Raw genomic sequence first — 5470 nt, 5'->3', positions numbered from 1 at the left:
GTGTGAAAAAGTATACCTCTGAAGTTTAAAGCATTCAAAGGTATAGTGCAGTTTGCATTTAGGGTTGAGATCTAGAAACATGGCTTAAAAATTAACACACAAGTGTAAAATAATTTCTCGGTACGATTTGGCTTGATCATCATAGTTATCTGAAATGAAAAAGTTTTACAGAATACACAGGTTGCAAAATTATATCAATGCAATCAAAACATGTGATTACTCGAAAAGTTCACGTGATTTTATTCCCATATTACTTTGCTTTTCGACTTAAAGATGATAACTTTATTAGTATCAATAAATTCGAACCAATCAGAAATAAATGTCGTGTAACAAGCACATAAAAATTTATGGTAAAAGCGTGATTTGTCTAAATTATGCAACCTGTGTATTCAGTTAACCGAGGTCAACTGGATTTCATTGACAGGCTTCCGCGCTGGGCGGGTCGACCTTAATTCATTTTGTAATACCTTCAGTTACCTGGCAAGAAAATAACACCAATAAGAGGCATTCTAAAGATAGACTTTTAAGAAAAAGTTATTGAGATTCTAAACGGACTGTAAAGTGTTTTAGTTTTATAGTCGATGCATGATAAAGGATTTAGAATTTTGGTTTGTAAAGACATTTCTACATATTCACTCTTTATGATTTCAAAAAACATATTAGTTTGTGAAAAGATGTATGATTACAGAATTTTCATAACAATTTAAAATGCGGACGAAATAATTCCTACTTTGATTAGAAAATACCGAATACACGCTTTTTTTTTTATAAGAATACACTTTATAAGAATGTCCATGATGAAGATGGCCAAAAAATTAAGAATATGCTAAGAATATCACCATCATGGAATTTTGAGACGTATGTACTAAATGTTAAATCAAGTCTGAATTAGGATCCTAACCTAAGAATGCTGTAAGAATATTTTAGGATGATTTTCCCAAAAAAGTTAAGAATATCCATGATGAAATGGATTTACACCATTCTTATAAAAAAAAAAGCGTGTAGCGCACCCCGCTGAATCTAAAAATATATTTTATTTTTGACATAATCATTACTCTCGATGTGTTTGTATGAGTTCCATTTGACAAAAGATATATAACAACTTTCACGTATCTTTAATTGAGCCGCATTGAATTGTGGGATTGCAACTCGTACAAATATCAAAAAAAGTGATAAGTAATAATTATGACGTATGCGTTGCAGAGCGCTATTAGGTTTCAATCGTGGTAATCAAATTGAAACAGGCAACATGCCAAATACACCCCTGTCTCAGTGACCCGGTGGCATGATTTCAGTACATGATTTTTTTCAGTACATGGTTTCAGTACATGATTTTTTCCTACGTCACTGCAGTAATCAAATTTTTATTGCACTCATTTGTGAATTGAGATATAAATTGAATAAAGACAGCGACAATAAAAAACAGTTCTTGAATTCCCAAGCCATTTAGGATGATTACAAATGAGTGCAATAAAAATTTGATTACTGCAGTGACGTAGGAAAAAATCATGTACTGAAACCATGTACTGAAAAAAATCATGTACTGAAATCATGCCACCGGGTCACTGAGACAGGGGTGTCCAAATGGACCTACCTGATAAAGATAATCGAAAAGATGTTGAATGACGAAGAAAATGTTCAAACGAAAAAAGAAAGATAACACAAAGATGCGTAAGCTTGAAACAAAAAGAAACTTGTTTTACTACACTGGATTTCAAATGTTTAGGTATGGGGGGCCCCACATACAAAAAACAAATTTTGGAAATCAAACAATGCTAAGTTTCGGTCATAATCCCAAACAATTATATCTATCCTGTAAAGATAACACTATGAAATTTATTGAAACGATTTAAAAAAAAGTCTGAAATTTGGCGCTAATTTAACTGAAAATTTATTTTTGAAAAGCTGAAATCATATTTTGTGGATTTCAATATCGGCAATGAGACGATTGTTCACCAAATACAAAAAATCCTAATTTTAGGTAATTGTTGGCACAAAATTTGCTAAAAAATTTCTTTTTGGAAAATAGGATTTTAAACATTACTTTTTTATATCATTTTGCAAAAAAAAACTAAGCCAATCGCGAGAAATGCTCATAATACAAAATTCAATTTTTACGGCCAAAAAAAGACTTCTGCCAATTTTTAGAGAACCTTGCCCTGTGTCTCCATGCAAAAATGATCCGAAAAAAAACAACGAAGCAATTTCATTCAGTCCGAAAAACCCCATTTTTAGGCACTTTTTGACCCAGATTTGCCGAAATCTCCCCACCCCAGAATCGGGCTCCGTTACTTTTCGAGTGCTGTCATTTTGCATAGTTATGCAAATATCAGAAAAACTGATCAGCCGGTCCTGAGAAAAGCTGGTGACAGACGAACGAACAGGCAACGAAAAAAGGTTGACCTCCGGGTAGGGGTAGAGAAGCAACTGTCACTGGCACTTCGTTGCAAAACTCAAAACCCATGATTAATTTTGATTTGCATTTTCTTTGCATTGTTCTTCGTGGGTCCTAAAAATACCTGTCAAAAATAATAAAAATCTACATTCTTTGAATAAGTAAATATATACATTAGAAACATGATAGTGACAAAAGTAACATCTCTTTTTGTGTGAAAAAGGGCTTGATATGATTTAGCAAATCATATTTACGCTAGCAACAAATATAAAGCGTTTGTAGCACAGATATCTTATATAAAACACTAGATAGAGCTACTCCGTGCCTATTTGAATCAAAATAATGCGCCATCTTCGACCATAGTTCGATGCCGGCAATTTGATCGATCAAGCCTATCTTTCGCCTCATCGCTTCGCGCCATTCAGGTTTTTTAGCTTGGTTGAAAAAATTGCCGGTACCGAACTATGATCTGCTGTGACCTACTTTCAACAAAGATGGTGCATTCACCTACCGTTGCTTGGGAAATACAGAGTAGCTGATATCTATGGTTTGTAGTAGTGTAACTTAAACATTGAAGCACTGTAGTCAGTATACCATAGTCAATTCGATCATATTGACAAATTTAAATCACATCAATGTCATGTTATAGTTGACCATTGCTGCCGGACCTTACTTTTGTGGTTCGTCAGGATTTCTTTACCAAAATAAAACCTACCGCCTTCATTTTTTCGGTCATTAACAGCTTTCAGCGTCGAGCGCGTTTGGAAGGTTGATTGATTTGATCGAACGGATTCTCCTGGTCGTCTTCATCGTCATCCTATAATGGAAAACACGTTTTTGTAATAAGAACAATATTCAAAAAGCCTTCTTTTTGAGTTCTAATTACTACGAATAATATCTAGTAAATAAGTAAGTTTGAGACAGCTGTCGGAGGCGACCCGAAGGCTCCTCTTTCGATAGCTATCTACCCGAAGGTAGGGGAGGGTGCCACTCTTTCTCCCTGGATTTCTTCACTTACCCTTGACATGTCTCTTTAATTGCTAAGTATTAAGAAGAGAGGCATCAAGTACCATTGTGGAAAATTTTTGGTACGACCCGGTTGGGGGTTGAACCCAAAACCTTGCGCACCGTAGCCAGATGCTCTACCACTGCACTGCACTTGAAATGTAAAATGTGTCAAAGTTCAAAAACACTAATTCATTATACTCATGGCGTAATCTTTTATACGGAAGCCCCCTAATAGTCAAGGCGGTTAAAAATTTAATTTCAAATTTTTGATTTCAAAATTAGTGGCGAAGACGCGGTCTTTTTACCGTATAAAAACATTACGTCATGAACATCACGAATTATGTCTTATATATGTTATCTTAGAAATTATATCTTGAAAACGGGACCGTAACTTTCTTACAGTATCTACGGCTAATTTCGAAATTCATTGCCGTAGAGGGTCTGTTGTCATTGTCTTTTCTCATTTGAGATTTTTTAAACCGACTGCTGCGATGGAGTGTCTCCGTACGGCAATTTCTTTATCAAACAGACAATGCGCACAGAGTGTACTAAAAGCGATAAACGTGAGGTACACTTTGGTACAAAGTACTCCAGAAGAGGGTTACTATACTTGCAATATGGACACAATACATTGAGTACCTTGAGCTACTTACCAAATAAGTGTAGTCTACTTTCTTTGACCTCTGAGATCTGAAACTGAAAGAAAATTCAATGTAAAATAAAATTTGAAATAATTTGCAAATAAAGGCTAAAATAATTGATCCAATTATTATTTATCTGTAGTTCAATCAATTGAATACAAAATCCAATCGAAGTTTTACAACACGCTTTGCTTCAATTTAAGAACTGAAACTAATGAAGATGAATATTTCATCAACGAAAAAAGCCTTTCGAAAATGATTTTTTTTCATAATCCAGGGCCCACGCCATGAAGTTTAAAGTAAGGGCCAATGAATATTGAGTCTAAGGAGGCGCACCCAAAAATTTTACTTTGCAAAAAAAGTGGGAGGGGGGGGCATGAACCCCCTGAACTCCCCGGTCGCGGTGGCATGGGCCCTTAATGGGAGGAAAACTTAATTAATCACCTTTTTGTGGATGGTATATCGTCATCATCATACATCTGAAAATACAAGTTATTCTCTTTATTGAGAAAGTTTTGCAACAAAAATACAAAAAATCAAAGGGGGCTATGCCTTTTCATAATATAGTTATCTTCGGGAGGGAAGGAAAAGCGAGAAACCTGGAACTACCATTCTAGCATGATCAGATTGCTGCAGGTTATATACCATGTAGATTCTTTCTACCCAGCTGGCCACAACATTTTTTCAACGTTCATCTAATGTTCACAGTGACTATCTAACGTTAGACGAATGTTGAAAAAAGAATTGTGTGTCAGCTGAGTAATCGATTGTCCATCAAGCATCATGATGTCCACCCATAATATTTAGAATAGTTTGAATTAGAGAGAGTTAACTGTATAAGCAAAAGACTTTGTGAAGACAAAAAGAGAATGGTTTTCAGTTTAAAGGTTTAATTTTTACATAAGTGTTCCCATTTCATATCAGGCACATATTTCCTATCAGGACAGTGTCTCCCTATTGTTATATTATGCTAATATAAGCAAAAAATGTTTTTCTTTTCCCCTTTCTGGCCAATCTTGCTCCATATTTGTGTCAATCCAATGTGAAAAAGCTTGTGAATTAAAATTGATGAGTAAACAAACAATCACTCTTATTTAAAAACAAAACCTTTAATAACTTACAGAAAGGTCAACCGCGTTCTTTTTACTCCGCCCTGTTGCTGTTGACATAAACGCTAAAAAAGGAAATAGGGATATTTTAAGGTCTGCCTTAATATAATCTGCAGCGGAGACAAAAAAGGCTGTATATTTGATATAACTCGAATTAGGTAGCGGTTTTGCGTTCGTTAAGGGTTATCAAAATCAAAATAGAGAGAGAAGAGAAGCTTACCCTCCAATATCATCGGACCGGGCCATATCCCGGGATAGTTTCCTACCCCTAGATAGGGAAATCACAGCGTTTACCAGATATTGTACTCTGTGCTCGC

General features: G+C 35.2%; 1 long non-coding RNA gene across 1 annotated transcript; it reads right to left on the bottom strand.

Moving 5' to 3' along the window:
* Window positions 1–2088: 2088 nt before the first annotated feature.
* On the bottom strand, window positions 2089–5242 carry LOC136811670 (uncharacterized). Its single transcript, XR_010847259.1, has 4 exons — window positions 5166–5242; window positions 4489–4523; window positions 4057–4099; window positions 2089–3212 (listed from the first exon to the last, which is right to left on the bottom strand). It is a non-coding gene; the product is annotated as an uncharacterized lncRNA (long non-coding RNA).
* Window positions 5243–5470: the final 228 nt, after the last annotated feature.

The sequence above is a fragment of the Clytia hemisphaerica genome, unplaced genomic scaffold (genome assembly GCF_902728285.1).
Source record: "Clytia hemisphaerica strain Z4C2 unplaced genomic scaffold, Clytia hemisphaerica genome assembly, whole genome shotgun sequence".
Classification (NCBI taxonomy): Eukaryota; Metazoa; Cnidaria; class Hydrozoa; order Leptothecata; family Clytiidae; genus Clytia; species Clytia hemisphaerica.
Note: the sequence above shows the minus strand (reverse complement) of the source record. Positions and strands in the feature narration are given on the sequence as shown.